General features: G+C 41.5%; 1 protein-coding gene across 2 annotated transcripts in view; it reads right to left on the bottom strand.

Moving 5' to 3' along the window:
- The window catches only part of PLCB1 (phospholipase C beta 1), a 638677-nt gene that overhangs the window by 18385 nt on the left and 602223 nt on the right, over nt 1–18069 (bottom strand). The gene's annotated exons all lie outside the window — the stretch shown is intronic.

Genomic DNA, 18069 nt, shown 5'->3' on the forward strand with positions numbered 1-18069 from the left:
GATATTTTAAACAACAGCCAGTGATAAAACAGAGTCCTAATTCCTCCTCAAGGGATATACCTAACAATCTGACATATATCTTTGAGTTGTTACGCAGAAACTAAGAACCCTGCCCCAGGTGGAGGATGGTGACTATAGGCTGACCACAAGCACTGGGTCCCCAGACTGGTTGGAACCGGAAGGCTGATGATTAAGATTCTTGAAATACTACCTACTCTGTTACCTCACCACCAAACAATCAGAAGAAAGTCATCTACCCTGCAGCCTTCACCTCAACTGTTGCCTTTAAAAACCCTTCCCTGAAAGTCATTGGGGAGTTCAGGCCTTTTGAGCAAGAGCCTCCCATTCTCCTTGCCTGACGCCCTGCAATAAACATGGTATTTTCCTTCACCACAATTCAGCATCAGGAGATCGGCTTTGCTGCGTGGTGAGTGAGTGGACTCAAGTTCAGTTTGGCAACACTAGGAGTTTTCTAATTTTAGTTAAGTACTTTCTGTAGGACAACTCAGCTGAGGCCTATCATAGCTGGGAATAAAAAATAATAATAAATGAGAAAAACAATTTTGATTTTACTAAAATGATTAATCATGGTCCAGAGACATCTTGTCAAACTGAAAGTTGCTATTGTACTTGAAACACCAAGAGATGGTCTAGCTCTTTGAAGATCTGGGCTCTGAGTTAAGGAAGCTAAGAGACTTGAGTGAATACACATTATGCATGTTATTAACCATTATCCTGTAAATAAGGAATCTGAAGCCTACCACCCAAGTGGTTTAGTTGCAGAATCAAGATCTGAACACCAAATTTTGCCTCCTAATCCAGGGTTTCATTCCAGGTCAACCTCTCACTTTGTAAACATCTTTATTACCTGATATTCTGGGTGTTGAGAGAATAATGACAAATAATTTCAATGTATTTTCCTTATGTGTCTAGGGTTTTAAAGTTGCTTTCACAAGTAATTGGAAAGGGTCTTTTTTACTAAAAAGTGATGCTGAAGAGGGGTTCCATGGCATAGGATCTTACTGACATGCTCTCTTAATAATAGAATACAGGCAGACCTGAGAAACATTGTGGTTTTGGTCCCAGACCACCACAATAAAGCAAATATGGCAATAAAGCAAGTCACATGAATTTTTTGTTTCCCAGTGCATATAAAAGTTATGTTTACACAATACTGTAGTCTACTAAGTGTGCAATAGCATTATGTCTAAAAAACAGTGTACATGCCTTAATTAAAAAATACTTTATTGCTAAAAAAGCTAGCCATCATCTGAGCCTTCAGTGAGTTGTAATCTTGTTGCTGGTGGTGGGTTTGAAATATGATGAGAATTACCAAAACATGACACAGAAACTCAAAGTGAGCAAATGCTGTTGGAAAAATGGTGCTGATCGACTTGCTCAACACAGAATTGCCACAAACTCTCAATTTGTAAGAGAAAAAAAAAAAAGGAATATTTTCATATTGCAGCGAGGGTCAATAAAACGAGGCATGCCTGCACATGCTCCTGGAAAACAACATGGGCTCTAATCCAGCTGCAGTTAGCCTGGTCTATTTCTAAGCCTTCACTGGGCTTTCCTGTTTGTGTCTGTCATGTTTGGAAGACACTGGTTTTTCAACCCCCCACCCCCATGTAATTCTTCAGTTCAGGATCAGTTTATTTGGTCAGCTGGCTGTTTTTCCTGTTTGCCATTAAGTGGAGTCTAATTTAATCAGACTATTTCTGTAAAGAGTCAGATACTCCAAGAAAGGATAAGCAAACGGAAAATTGAAATAAGGGGAAAAAAATCCTACTTTAAAAGGAAAAAGAAAGATCTCTTGGGATAGAACTAATCCAGGAAATATTGCTAGTAAATTGCAGTGAAATATAGGACCGCAAAACTAATGATGGTAACACAATGAAGGTAGGGAATTGCAAGTTACTGAGTGCTTATTGTATGACATGCACGGTTCTTAGGGCATTTCATATATTAATCCATTTAATATGTGAGCATTAACTTAAGAATCTCTAAATTCAGATATCTATGGGGCCCAAGAAACACCATAGATTTGTGAATTAGGTTTGGGATAAGGCAATGGAGAAGGATCAACACTCGTGGTTAACTGGAATTGTATTTCATGTTTAAAATACTCAAATTAAAAAATGTTAACATGTACCAAGAGTCAGATAAAAGGCTCAATTTAGTCTGCAAGTCTGCAGTTGGTGGCTCCTGATTTAGCTGCGCTCTAGGGAGCAGGGGCGTGACAGCAAAGGGCGATTTATGTCCCCTGGAGTGAGGCAAAGAAGGCAACCCCAGAAGAATCCCATTCTCTCAAACCACATAAACCCTCAAAGAATCAATAAAAAGCCTCAAGTCAATGGAAATAAATCACCATTCAAAGGCCAATTATTTTTAGATGAAGTATACACTTTTCTCAATCAAGTAGAATGCCACCAATAGGGAAGAATTGAGCTTACTTATGAATTCAGTTCCTGTGCTGAGTCACATTGGAAACAAATGTCTATAGTGAAGGTGGTGTTGGAACCATCTCGGATAGGAGGGGGTTCCAGTGACACGTCCTCCTAGGAAAGTCTTGGGCTGGGATTCCTTAAGACCTGCCAGAGTGGTCTCCCAAGACTTATTCTCACGGAGGTCCTGCCCGTAGGTGGACCTCCTTTCAGATCAGTCTCCTCACCTGCAAACACCTCTTAACTTCTCTGAAGCAGTCACCCTACTTGAGCCCCAGCTAAAACCGCTCTCTCTTGACTTAAAGCCTGTACATTTACAAAGCAAGAGACAGGCTGTGTCAAATGTCCTAGAATGAACTCAGCCATGTCCCTGGAGAACGCTCTTCTCCTGATCACCTAAAATTAGTTTTGGTTTCTTTTTCTTTTTATAAGTGTGTATTTCAAGAGCGGTTCGCCATACTCGGGCTTTATCAGGATAATTGATTTTGATGTTTAGGGAGTGAGTATTGTCTAATTAGACAGTCACTCCTTCTAACCATCTGATCTTCAGTCTTCTGCTTAAATTACCATGGTTTTTAGGTTGACCGTTTATAACTCAGTTTAAGAGGAGACTGGACATTTATTCTTCTGGCCTCATAGGGGTTTAGAGAAATGTGATGGTCACTCCTGAATTCTCCACCCAAGGTGAAGTTGGAAAGTATGATAGATTTTCTCAGAGAGAGTAAACTGAAGCAGGGCCAGGTGAAAAAGTAAATGAGAGACTTGGGCCAGGTGGGAAATGTGGTGATCACAGAGGGTGGTCCTCGGGTCTTTGGTTACAAAGAGGAACCGCTCAATCTTGCCAGCCAGAGTGCTGCCACATGGATGTCCAAGGTTGCCCCATCTTCTGATTTTTCAAAGGAAGCTAGCAATCTGGATTTTCATGTTAAATATTCTGGTTTGTCAGTGTTGGCACTTATATTAGAAAATATTTAAAAAGCCACCTTGCAGGTCAATTTGCAACTTCCAGAATACCGGAGTAATCTACTCCATGGATTTGTCTCTGGACGTGATAGGTAACTGTCTAGAATTCTGCCAAGGCCTCCCGGCTTGGGGATTGGCTGCCAACCTCTTAGCTCCATGAATGGAGGCAGCCACATTGTGCTGGGGTCCTGAACCTGTGACAAGGCACTCATCATGGGGAAAAGAAGACACTCATACCTGGGATAAGCTTTTGACCCTACTCTAGGCAGCTCCTTTGGAAGGCACTCACTAAATAATTGGAGATGTCCCTCTACTTTCCCATTTCCTCATTTATCAAAATTTGGTGATGTGATGTGCTAAACCCACAGGGTTTGGAATAGGAATATGATAAATCTAATTACAAGATGTTTTTATAGAGATGCTCTTTTTTAAGTCTTCTAGGCCACATCCTTCCTCTGATGGATCTTTCGCTCTCTTTTTTTTTTTTTTTCCTGAGGTCTGCAGAGGTGATTTGGAACACAAAGTGGTTACTCTGCTGACTTTATATTTGGAATCTCATTTGAGTGGCAGTCAATCCAGAGTAATTCTAGGTAGAGCAGATTTGAATTCTACGACCTTGGTCTACGTTGTAGAAAATGACTAGTCATCCCCCGAATTTACATTCACACTTTCATGGTGTCTGCTGTGCCTGGACGGCAGCTGTCTAGACAGGAACAACCTTTACAGGTCCTTCTCACTATCTTTGTCCCTGGGGGGCCATTGGACTGGTTCTTGCCAATGAAATGTCAGGGCAGGCCTTTTTAGAGACATATGGAGGCATCTCTACTGTCTCTTCCCTTTCTCCAGCAAGGTCCTGGAGGATGATGGAGCCAAAAATGAAAAGAACATGGTTCTCTGAATTACCATGTAAAAGCATGCTGTCTGCCAACCAGAAACAACACATTGCACTGTTACATGAGAAGGACCAAGAATTCTATTTGGTGCTGTGTGTTACAGCAGCTAGTGTTATGCTAACCAATACATTCTTACATATATAATTTGTGTTGCATGATTTATGTTAAGGTTAAGGGGATGCTGAATATGCGTGTAGATAGTATGAGTGTTTCTCCTATTTCTGATTCATTTTATTAGGCAATTTTCATGTCATAAAGATGGCCTCTTAAAGTTGCTTGGGGCTTATTTGGTTCTTCTGGATTTAAAGTAAAATTAGAGAATAACCTTAACAATAAATCTTGAGCACTTTATAGCTATGAGAAGGAGTGAATGTTATGAATCCCAGGGGCATTATTACTTTCCATCAATCTTTATTTCTCTTTCTCTACTACAAGGAAAATGTGAAGGTGAAAAAAAAAATCTCCCTTGTCTTCCATTATTATCACTGGATTGAAGTGTATACAGAACAGATAGGGTATGACTATAATGAAGCTACTCTTGTAAGGACCAAGATGGGTGATTTCAATTAACTATTATTGTAAATCTATTTTAAAACATTATTCTTTTTTCTTCTGCTTAGAGAACAAGGCAGAGCTAGTCAGCTAAATCTGACTTCCTGCTTCCACCTTCCCAACAGCTAATCATCTCCTCGTGTGTATAACCCTGGGGCTGCTTCCAAAATCTAAGAGATTAAAAGCCCTTTTGATGGGCCATAGGCATCCTTCCTTATACGGGGATAAATGGCTTTAGGGAAAGCTACTGCTAACAGAAAAGTCTACTAGGTTCTACCAAGCCTGTCTTAGTTCTCCGTTGACCTTGCCAGCCAGAGAGCCATACTAATTCCAAATTATGGAACATATTCCAACACTAGAGATACTGGGCTGGATGGCAAATGCCACTGATTCATGGTTCATTCACCACATTTACTCACTTTTTTTTGCCTTGACTCCCTCTTACATTCCTTGATTTATTTACTCATTTATCCAGAATATATTGAGTACCCATCTATGTAACTGGGATTGTGACTAATGCAGGTAGATACAGAGACATAAATAAGAATGAGACAAAGGCTTGGTTTCAAGGAGTCCCCAGACCAGTGTGAGATGTGGATTGTAAAACAACGTGGCATGCTGAGATCAGCACCATGATACAGGTCTAAGCAACATACAGCAGCAGCACAAAGGAGGGCATGATCACCTCTCCTTGGTACCACAGAACTGGAATTACCTAAGACCAGAAGTCCTGGACATCATTAAACTCCGGTCTCTTTGCACATTTGTCCAGGTGTAACCGTGACTGACCTTTACCAAGGGCTCACGCATACCATCTCCTTCTCACTCTGTGGCACATCCAGTTATATTCCAAAATAATCGAAAAAGGAACAATGTAAGAACTCTGAATTATCACCTAAAAAATTGACTATTTTGTCTAATTGTAGGCTAAGTAAAATAAAACCCTGCAAAAGTTGGAAATACCCCTCGATACAGCAGAGACGAGTGATCAAGCAACAGCAAAAACATTATTAAGTGAATTATTTTCCATAGTGCCAAATGAAGTCCCACTCTGAAAGCCTATCAGTCTAATCCTTGCCTATGAGTCCTTACTATGAATGACCATCTCCATACATGTCAGTCAAGTAAATATAATAGAATTTTCAACTGCGGATAGAAGATTCTAACCTTGACTTCTTCAGCGACGGAAAGAACTTCCTGTGCTTAACTCATCCAATTAGAAATGGAAAGTGTATTTCAAGGCCTCTCTCTCTTTCTTTATCTAAAAAATAAAATATCCTTTGGTAATGAGGGTGAAATACAGCACTGATCATCTGGGGCAAGTGAAGTCTGTGAAGTCACACAGAGCGTCAGCATCACTTTGGATCTCAGTAGAAATGCAAGTTACCAGGCCCATGGGAAGCTGATTGAATTAGAACTTTGGGGGCAGGACTCAGTTTTCTGTGTATTATTAAGCCCTTTGGCAGATTCTAATAAATCCCAAAGTCTTGAGAACCACTGATTTAGAACTTAAAGCAGCTTTGTAGTGAGTCTTATATACATGGCTTATTGAGAATCATTCCTATATTAATGACTAAGTCTTGCCAAGAAAGTAGCTTCAGGTCTGGAGAATTATTTTGTAAATCTGAACACAGTTGACTATTGTCAAGGTACAGATATCAGAGAGAAGGTACTGGGTTCAATGTCGTTGACATCTGGATTATTGAGGCTGTAGCATTATAATCTTGGGTGGTGGTGGTGGGGATTCTCACTCAATTCAGAAAGTAACTACTGCCACTGTCCAGGCTAGAACCCTTTGGACTAACCACTGCAATGCATACTGCTCAATTTCCAATTGCCTGCTTTCTCTAGTAGAGAGCAGAGCTGGCTGGAAGGGCAGCCCAGTGGTTGACATATATGTACTGCAGCTCCCTTACTCTTTAGATGGAATAACTCCAAGGTGCATACTCTGCATAGTCTCCCAAGAGGACTGAGCACCAGATGCCCGTGGTTGTAACCTGCTTGATAACAAACACACCTTTTGTTGCTGCCTTCCCTTCCTGCCTCCTTTTCCCACCCCCTACTAGTTTCCTGGGATCACATCTCAGAAACACTACTTGCCCTGAAATCCCTGTCTCAGGGCTTGCTTCTGGGGGCACCCAAACAAAAACAGTAACTTCGTTTTTGAGTTTATTAGCTGGCATATATTAGGTATAAACATTGCAAGGATTTTCTTATAGTTTGAGGGTTGATATGCCCTGGTGTCTAATGCACATTGATATTATTTGACCGGCTTATAAACTACTTGAGTTGAAGATCTCCCATAAATCATCCAACGCCTAGATTTAGACTGAAAAACAGCCATTCCTTTCCAAATTGACACAGATCTAACTGGCCTCGAAGCACACTAAATTCAAGCAGTAATCCAAGTAAATTTGAATTTGGATAACTTTTGGTCTCTGCTGTATAGACCATAACCTCAGTGATCATATGTAATGTAACAAGAGTCTCAGGCTGCAGTGAAATTCTTTTTGTGCAGAAGAAACATTGATGGATAAGAGAAAAGGGAAGCTGTGTCTGAAATGTGCCCAACAGAGTGACAATGCATGTTTATTTCCCTCTTCATCTGGTAGCACTTGGAACAGAGGGATGAACTCAAATGCTAATTGGTCCTGGTGTTCTTGTTCCCTAACATTTCAAGGGAAAGAAAGGCTGTCAAGAAAAATTATGCTGAATGTTGGATAAATGAATAAATAATGTATGATGTAGCGAGGATGTTCAAAAACAGTTTATCTCATCCGAAGAAGACCAAATGTATTCCACAAGAGAACATATGTTAGTGCACTGGACTTAGTAGCAGAAATATAATGATACCTTGAAGAAAATGCCATTCGTGTTAATAATGGAATAACAATACCTGAGAAATTATGTAAACTTAAAGGAAAAGGCTCCTGCTTTAAAATAAATATCTAATATCTGTCAGAATGTCTAATTTCAATGTTTTTCTAATAAATCAAGTTCATGCTTTTTTCTCTTTAGCCAGCTTTTTAACCAAAATGCTCTGTCTCAAAGGAGACGCCCCCCGTCATCAATTAATAAATTTTCTTTCACGTATATCTCAAACATAGTAAGTGCATGATTCTTTACTATCAGTTCCTGTGCCTTGGTCACATGTCATTAATACAAACATACAAACTAAGCTCGTTTGCTTTGTACTAGTATGTTTGCATTTCATACTTGGTAGCCAAATACAATCAACATTTTCAAGTAGAAAGGCCGCTAATAAAGACACGTAACCTGATTTATATACAGTCTTTTGGATTAAACTACAATCAGAAAGAGAACTGCTGATCTGGCTTTCTTTCACGTTTACTCATCCATAAATTTCCATTCTCTTTCTTCTCCTAATCCCCTAAAATATGTATTTTTATGTCTAATATTTACTTAATAAGTAAGTAAGCAACTTCTTTGGAAAACATACAACAGAGTAAAATTGCCAGTGTGTCTGTCATGGTCACCTCAATAATATGGACTCTTCCAAGAAAGTTATGTCTACCATGAGGTCAAAACAATGAGCTGAAAGTCAAAGCAAATGGGTGGAACCATTTAGTGCCTAACTGGACTTGAAAACTAATTAATGGTTATCTTAATCAATGTATGAATTCCTCCTGTGAGTTCTCTTAAGACATCATGAAAATCACGTTCAAGAAACAAATGGGGGCACACCAAGAATATACTAATTTCTCAAAGAGAACAGGCCTTAAGGTCTTTTCCCTGATTCACCCTCGTGAGTCCCTGGGGATGTGTATGAATTGCTTCAATTCGTCATTGAATTGACTAATAATGAATATTTACTGAGCACCTACTAATGTTGACTTGAGGAATCCTGAATCGTGGTTACCAGTTGTCTCTTAAGGTTTAGAAACTCAAAATATAATTGATGAGCCGAGGCAAAGTTATACAACAACATGAGCCCGTCATACAAGATGAGCTGCCAAGTCAGTAAGTATTGATTTGGGAGCCATGAATCTCTGCGGGAAGACCTACATCTGAGTTAATCCATGAAATCAAAGCCTCCGGTTACCATGCATGAAAATGAACCTAAGTGCCACTGTCTTAAGCACAAAGATTTTTTCCCCCCACAGGCCAGGCCTTTAATGACTTTTCTGTAATCGTTGTCAAATAACAATGATTATTGCTATGAATATTTATTGAGCATTTATTATATGCTGGGCACTAGGTTAAGTGACTCACATGGGTTATCTGCATGAATTACCTCTTTGAAATCTCACATCCTTCTATGAGCTAAAGTCTACTTACCACTTAATGGCTAAGTGATACACCTAATGACAAAGCTGGTAAATAATGAAGTCAGAATCCAAACTCAGTTATTCTTACACCACAGTTTCTAATTACTTATAATAACCTCCTCTTCTATCAAGCATCAGCAAGAAGCTCATATATTTGTAATCCTTCAGTGACTCACTAGAGCAGAAGGTTGGTGGAAGCTTTTATATAAAGCAGAGGAAAAACAAAGGCAAAATTGATACATAATATCATGATGGGTAGAGCAGGGAAGGGGATATTATGTTCTTCATTTCTTCCCTCTCCTATTCTCACTATGTTATCCAGGTCTTACCACAGTCAAGTAGACATTTACTCAGTTGAACTGTCCATAATCTTTGAAAATATTTTATATCGCCAAACAGACTTCAACTTAGAGTCTACACTGAAAAAAATAAAAGACTTCGACAAGAAATATCTGACCAACGGCCTCAGAATTAGGGAGGGATTCTGAAAATGTCCAGAGAGATTAAAAAAAAATAGATTCTTAAATGAATAGATGTCTGAGACAAAAAATTCAAAAGATTTTCAAAAGATAGCCAGAATACCATGTCTAGAAGGAAAGTGGATCCAGCCGAGATCAGCAGAGTTCAGCTGACACATGAGTGAGACTGAGCAAGACTGGAAGAAGGTCCCAGCTCACCAACCCGTGACTAATAGGAGATGCTTAGTGTTTTAGGGTGCTGAGTTTTGGGGTGGTATATGTGATGCAAGAGTGATACAGTAAGTGTCCGGATTTGTGTTTGTTTCCTTTCACAAAGTGAGCACACCCATTTAACCAGCTCCCGGGTCAGAAAAGAGAATATTACCAACACTCCAGAAGTCCCCCTTTTACCACCTTCCAGTCACCGGTCACTCCATCCCCCAGCCAAGGTAGCTGTGCTTTTAACTTCATATAAATGTAACAATATTGTGCATACTTTTTTGGTCTGGCTCCTTTCACGCAATATTTTCTTTGTGAAAATCATCCATTCTGTTGTGCACCATTGTGACTGTCCATTCTCATTGCTCTACAGCAATCAATTGTGTGAATATACTACATTCTGGTTATCCACATAACAATTGATGGACCTCAGGCTAACTCCGGTTTGGGGCTATGACATACAGTGCAGCTGTAAACATTCTTGTCTGTGTCTTTCGATGAATTACATGCACATTTTGTTGGGGTTAGCAATATACTTTTAAGTTAAAAACATAGATCCCAAGAGATTATACACAGTATAACACTTAATTATGACACTTTTACATATAGTATCCTCCCCCAGTATAATACTTTTTTTAGCTTAATTTTGTATACCTTTATTCAAAAGGTGAAATTAGAATGTAATCTCATTTTTTCTTTTATTTTAAGCCTCTTTCCCATAAAAATTGGCATTTGTATCTATAGAATCTTTTTCTGTTGAGGTATTAATACTTTTAGCTTCATATGACGTTATTTTATGAAGTTAAAAACAACTAAAACCAAAACAAAGAAATGTGTTACAGGAATACATATGTATGCTGTGCAGATACAGCTGTGCATGTATATGTATCATGTATATACAGGCATGTGTCTGTCTAGACCTATGCAAATATAAAAACACAACAATTAAATAGACAAGATTCAGGTTCATAACTACCTTGGAGGATACAGGGTGAGGAGAGAGAGGCAGGGGTACCAGAGAGGGGAGAACCTAGTGTTCTGTTTTTGTGTTGTGTAATTATTTCATGGATATTTATTATATTACAAATAGACCAAGGTGGTCTTCGGTCCTGGTGTTTTTGGACCGAAGGGTGTGTCATGAACTAAGGATTGGTACTTATCGGGTTCTGTACACCTGATAGCCACCAAAACAGGTGTAGGGCTACCTAAATGAAGTTGGTAGCTAGAACTGAAGGATCCTGAAAAGTCACCAATTCATGGGGCAAGTTTATATTTGAAAAGACCGAAGACCATGAAGTTTAAGTGCTTGGCCAAAGTCATTCAGATATTTTCATGACATGAAGCCAGTGTGAAGAAGTACATTTTAAAGGTAGTTGTTTTTTTTTTTTTCCCCCATCTACGGTTGATGCTTGGTTTGAATTCTGTTTCCTTCCGAATGCTAAGTTCTGGTGTTGAAAACGCTGCCAACACAGCCCAGCATCATGGGTCTCAATCGCTTCTTAAAATAAAGTGTTCCTCCTTTCTTCCATTTGAAGAGTATTCTTTCTTCAGATACAGTTTCCGAACTTGGCTATTAAACTTGCTGGAATGTGGAACGAGGAAATTAGAAAAGTGGGTTGTTACGTTTTGTTCGGTTTTGCCAATAACGTCATTAATTGAAGCACGTTTCTTACATTTCTTAGAAATTGGAGGTAACCCTGGGTGGGGAAGGGCTGGTGATCTGGAATAAGTTCTGTGCTGCCGGGCGAAACTGGCCTTTACAGATTTCCCTCTCAAGTTCAAATCAAGAGGGGGATCAGGCCACAGAGTCACAAAGGAAAACTGGCATTGATTTCCCATTTCTTATTGCTTACCTAAGAGCACAACTTCAAAATGCACTCTGGCCTTCATTTCTCTTATAAGACAATTCCCCTGGAGTTGTTGGGGGTGGGCAGGGGAGGACCTGCCCGCCCCCCCTTTTCTGAACTGTCTTAATCTTTATCTCTTCTAATCACAAGCTGAAGAATGTCGATAGGGAAAGAGTCTCAGATCAATTCTACATTTCGGTCACATCCCCTCATTAACCAGGCGTGTTTGCCACTTCCACAACCGACAGAAATTCTAAATTTCACCGTGCACACATCATTTAAAATTTCCCCCCTCCCTGTTATGTTATTTAAACTTTTCCTACATATCAATTAGTTTGAAATAATAAGTCTTTAGGCTATCCATTAATTGCTGCACTGTAGACACGATCTGTATTTAAAATTACGCGAGGAAAATTAAGCTGCAGCACAAAGGAGTCTTGGCTAACACAGGCTTCTTAGCCCTTCTGAGAAGCGGAAGGAGATAATGGGGACAGGGAATACACAGGGGGCTCCCTCCCGACTTTGTCGCTCGCCAGCCAGCCTGAGCTGTGAAAACAGACTGCTCCCGCTGTAGGCTCTTCTTCCTTGCTTTTCAGTTTTCGTTTCGAATTTTTACTGTATTTGGTTATGCGAAGGCAGAAGAAAGCGGTTGTCAGCCCAATGTCCTTTTCCAGCAGAAACTTATTATAAATAGTCTAATAGCAGCTGGGCTTCATAATAAATTTCCCTACTCCCCCCCCCCCCCCGCTGCAAAAAAGCAACACATCTCAGTCTGTGATCTTGATTAAATTGGTAGCAGAGAAAGGGGATGGAGAGGGGAGAGGTGTGGCAGCTGGCAGCCTTACCGGCCAGTGCCACGATGTGCGTAAACGCTGGGGTTTTACTGGAAGAAATATTACTTGTAAGGAAGGGCAGGTGGCAGAAGGACTAAGGTCCCCTGTTGCTGAGGACCCCGGGGACTTCGGGGTTAGGTGAACTTCCCTCCCTCCCTAATCAAGGCTCTCGACTGCCCTGAAAAGTGCCAAGATCTGTCTGAGTCAGTCCCACCCTACTGAGCGGTAGTTTCAACCACTGAGGACCATGGAATCGATTTTTAAAAATTGGAAGAGGAAAGGAAAGATGAAGAGTTAGAATGTAAGTGACTCGCGGGTGACATTTTTTTCATGCTCCCTCTCCCCAGGAAAGTTTAATTTTCCGGATGTTTATTTTGCCTTCGCGCCCTCACCCCCTTTCTCGCCGGCTTCTTGTTTCTGCCTCCCAGTGATTAATCATTTTGACTTCAGGTCTGGCAGAGGCAAGGACTGCGGAGTCAGGCTCGCCCTCTAGTGGTGAGACGGTACCTTAACGTGCAGGTTTCCCCGTTTATCCGAAAGTAGAGCATGCCTGTGAAATCTTTGTAGGCAGAAATGTAGGTAAAGCAAAGAAACAATTACCTTAGGACACATCTTGCTAACGGATGCACAAAGTAAGTCGAAATAAAGCACAGATGCTCACAGACACAGTTCAAAGCTCTGGCACCTTGGTGCTGAGAACAGTTCCCCAAACCCAGCTTGGGGTCCACTGGAATAGATGAGGAACGCTATTCTTCCCTTTTCTCAAAGTAAAAATCCTTTTCGGATTTTTTTTTTTTTGGTTAGCAAAACAGGTACTAATGCAGGTCCTTCATAAAAGAGTGGCGGCTTAAGAATGAACTTTCAAACAGCAGGGGAATCCTGTACTAGTAACACCTTAGGACAACGCTTTGCCCAGAGTCCACACAATCATATAAAACTTTTCTGCACAGGAAATAGTTGAAGGGGCAGAAAGCATCCCATTCTGGGTGTCACCGTTTAAGAGATTCATAAAAAAATCTTTCTCGGGAAATGTTTTATTTTCCTTGCTTGTACTGAATTTATAATTTGGAAGTTAGCCTTAAGTCTTTATCTTTTTCTCTGCAGGACAAGTGTTCGTAGCAGCACGACTTATGAAAGGCAAAAGCTGGAAACAACCCAAAAGTCCATCAAGAGTGAAGTGGGTAAATAAATTGTGATGTATTCCAACATTGCATAACAATGAAAAAAAAAAAACCCAACTATGGCTGCCTACAGCAAGGAAACGACACCAGATGCAGAAGACTAAGGATTGTGTGATTCGGTGAATAACATTCCAAAACTTCTAGAAAAAAATAATCTCTCTATGGACTGAAGTTGGACTGGTGGTTACTTCACAATGGAGATGGTATTGATCGAACTTGAGGACGAGGGAAACTTCCAGGTTCCTGGTGCTATTCTGTGTCTGGAGGTAAGTGGTAAGTTCATAACCTTTTAACAAATTTGTCAAGCTGTTCACTTATGATTTGGACATTTAATTCCTTCTCTCAGGCTTTCACTTATGAACTAGTAATCTATTTTCTTCCTTGTATGTCCATCATTTCTTTGAAATGCTCTTTTATTTCTGGACAGGCTACTTTTCAGAAACTTCAACGTGTGTATGTGTTTTGGTGCCGCCTTTAAACTCACGTGGCTGGTAGAGGCTGTTATGGGGGATGCTCCCACTAATCAGCTGGGTGATGCTCGCCTCCCTGGTCCTCTCTCCCCATTGTTCTATGGACGGTTGTGCTGTAAATGACAGTGTAATTTTTGGCCACCACCCTGAGGTTGTGATAAAATCAGAGCTCACTCCCAGGCCCCTGGGGGCTGTCGAGGGGCTGCTTGGATGTAATCAATGCAGTTGCGTGAAGCTCCCTCTGCTTGTGATGTCTAGCACTAGGGGGGCAGAAATGGCAGGTGAAGAGTATACAAAGACAGCAAACGTTACGCAGAGGGGAGAGAGTGAAGGACACGAGAAAGGAAATGATGCTTTTGGAGGTTTGCAGGGAATCCTGACACCTTCCCACCTTAGGCTGTAAGAGTGACCCTTCTCACACTTAACCAGCCAATCCCTGAAAAGAGAAGTGCCTCTTTACTCACAGTTCACTGTTTGTCTGGGACCCACCCTCTGCTAGTGTGATTTCTGAGAGCAAGGAAAAGATGAGGAGGGATTTCCTGGGGCCACAGGCCCACCCTGAGAGCACGGGGATGCACCCAATGGGGGTCCCGCATGAGCGAGGATCTCCTCCACCTCTTGGGACAGGGCCCTGACACCAGTACCAGAGTTGGGGAATGAGGTGACTGAACAAACTGGGCAGAGCAGCTGTTCTCACTTCTGAGGGTGAAACCAAAGTCGGCACCAGACTCTTGCTGGGTTACAGGGTGTTGGGTGGCCTCGGTTCTGTAGTTGATGAAGAGGAACAGTCTATAAAGGGACAATTTTCTCAAGTTCTTCGATCAGGGGTTAGAAACAGCAACCTTTCTTTGGGGAGACCTAATGAGAAGATATTCACCAATGCCAGTGGCTACTGTTTGGAAATGGCACTTGGTAATCCCAGATGCAGCTGTAATGACAGAATAATTAAGAGGCAGGGAAGAAGCCTAAATTAAAGGAAAAAAAAACCAGAAAGCTTAGGGCTGATAGCTCTGGGAGACAGCAGCAGCTGTGGTGACCGTGGCAGACATCACTAATCAATTGCCGCAGTCTTCCTGGGTGGGTCTGGATGGCCATGGAAGTCCGAGACATCCACCGCCATATGATGGAGGTGGTGTGCGAAAAGTAAGCCATGCCTTCAGGATAAGACACTTGGGCGCTAAAGTTTGGGTGGGCAACCAGTTTAGATTCCAAGCAATGACTCTATCCAAGGCTAGTGTGCCCTCTTGAAGCAAGGTGTATGTATAAGCAAATATACATACCACGAATTAAAAGGGCTCTCCCACCACAGGAAATTAGCAGCTGTTAAGTGTAAATGCCTTTAAGAGGAAGAGAGGTAAAGTTAGGAGGAAAAAGCAGTGGTGGTGGTGGAGGTGTGTGGCTGTAAGGCAACAATGAGGGACGGTGACTGTGGCTAAAGGGGGCACATCTGCTCATCTAAAGGGGGAACCCACTCCTCTGGTCCAGCGAATTCCCACCAAGTGGTAACACTGACAACGCAGGTACGTCTTCTAATATTTCCAAAGCAGCCAGAAAACATTTTTAAAGGAGAAATCTCCTGACTTTTAAAAGTTAGAAGCCAATTCAAAAAGAAAATTATAGTAAAGAAAATGCCCTGTTAACAATGTGTGAGGCAAATAAATCGCGTCTGTGGGTTATTTCAGCCTGCTTGTCTGTTTGCAGTGTCTGGCTTACGGATTTTGCTGGGGATAGGATTGTCAGAGGCGGGCTTCCGCCAGCACGCTGGGGAATTTTCATTTCAATTTCTTCAAATGCTTAGAGTGAAATTTACAAATCAATTGCCCTGGGAAGTTTAGCCTTTTAATTCTTCCTGACCGAGTAAAGGGAGTCCAGTCTGGTTTCTAAGGAACGTTTGCCCCTGGAAGTCCCTGTACAACCACGTCATGAGCGTGCTGACACCACTGCAAGCACGTGTCCTGGCTCTGTGAGCACATGTCCAAATGTGCCCGTGGCTCCTTTTGAGCAGCCTGGTTCTCCCTGAAGCTACAGGGTCTATTCTGACTGTGACAAACACTAACATTCACAGCGTCACCTCAAGGGAAAGAAATTCTGCTGGGAGTCGCACAGTTCTCAACTGAAAAGTGCAGCACATTTACGTGCGTTTTTTTTTTAATTTTTAGAAATTGAAGAGTAGTTGACTTACAATATTGTGTTAATTTCTGGTGTACAGCATAGTGATTTTCTATATATATACTTTTTCATATTCTTTTCCATTACAAGATATTGAATGTAGTTCCCTGTGCTGTACAGTAGGAACTTTTTCATCTATTTTATATATAGTAATGTGTATCTGTTAATCCCAGACTCCTAATTTATCCCCCCTCCCCACTTTCCCCTTTGGTAACCATAAGCATGTTTTCTATGTCTGTGAGTCTATTTCTGTTTTGTAAATAAGTTCATTTGTATCATATTTAAGAGTCCACATATAAATGATACCATATATTTATCTTCCTCTGTCTGACTTCACTTAGTATGATAAACTCTAGACCCATCCATGTTGCTGCAAATGGCATTATTTCTTTCTTTTTTATGGCTGAGTAGTATTCTAGTGTGTGTGTATGTGTGTGTGTGTGTGTGTGTGTGTATATGCCATGTTTTCTTTATCCGTTCTTCTGTTGATGGACATTTAGGTTGCTTCCATGTCTTGGCTATTGTAAATAGTGCTGCTGTGAACATTGGGGTGCATGTATCTTTTTGAATTAGAGTTTTCTGTGGATATATGCCTAAGAGTGAGATTGCTGGATCACATAACTCTATTTATAATTTGTTAAGGAACCTCCACAGTTCTCCATAGTGGCTGCACCAATCTCCATTTCCACCCACAGTGGGGAGGGTTTCCCTTTTCTCCACTACACAGGTGTGTCTCAAGAAGGTAGTGTCGGGTAGTGGTTGGAGACTATGAGTTCCAGAGCCAGGAGCCTTGATTCCCATCTCAGCTCTGCCCGTGAAAAGCTGCAGGATTGTGGGCCAGTGGCTGGTCTCTGTGTCTCAGTTTCCATGCACACCATGAGGGGAGTGATTCAGCCTCCTGGACACTGTGGGAGATCACAGGATACGGCTCAATGCTCAGGCCCCTAGAAAAAACTCACTCCCGTAAGCTCCAAAATCCTGAAGCCAAGGCAGGACTTACTTTCTGGAGGAATACCTGGATGAAGGCAGCGCCCATGGGGTGTCTGCCTTCTGAGTGTTTGGCTTCTGTTTTATTTCCAAGGCCACCCATGACAATAATGCTCCAGCAGAAAGAGCTCCCAGAAGCATGGAGCATAGCCAGCCTAAATCTCTAATGTTCTTGAAGCCTGTGGCCACTCTCTCTGAATAAATTGTTTGGAGACTCTCTTTGGCTTCCAAGCCCCACAAACATGATCCATCTGCAAAAGTAGGACAGATTCCTGGTTTGACATTCCAAGGGTGTTTTCCAAGATCTGATCGCAACTGAGGACAGTTAGGCAGAAATAAAAATAAAACAAGGAAAGCTGTTCTCCTTCAGCTCTAAGTCACTGGCAGAGTTTGTCTTTCCCAGTGTACCCTGTGGACCACTGGTTTCAGAACCACCTGGGAGAGACTATGTGAGCAACTCTCAGACCCCGCTCTCCCCAGGCCTCCCAGAGGGCATCCTTAGATCTGGGCAAAGGGCCCGTCCCTGGGCTCTCGGGACTCCTTCTGGCCTCCTCCAGGCATGCCCTCCTCCCAGGGCAAGCTCATCTGGAGACATGGCCCCCTAATGCTGGAACACCAGATAGGGGAGCATAAAATAATACACTGTATCTTTGTTTCTGGTTGGTATACAGAACACCTAAAACCCTCAGAATTTCTCAATTAACAGGCGTGTCTTTACTCCTGAGTTAATGTCAATGACGTGACTTAGAGTGGGCCCCTGC

Source organism: Vicugna pacos, chromosome 19, assembly GCF_048564905.1.
Source record: "Vicugna pacos chromosome 19, VicPac4, whole genome shotgun sequence".
NCBI lineage: Eukaryota > Metazoa > Chordata > Mammalia > Artiodactyla > Camelidae > Vicugna > Vicugna pacos.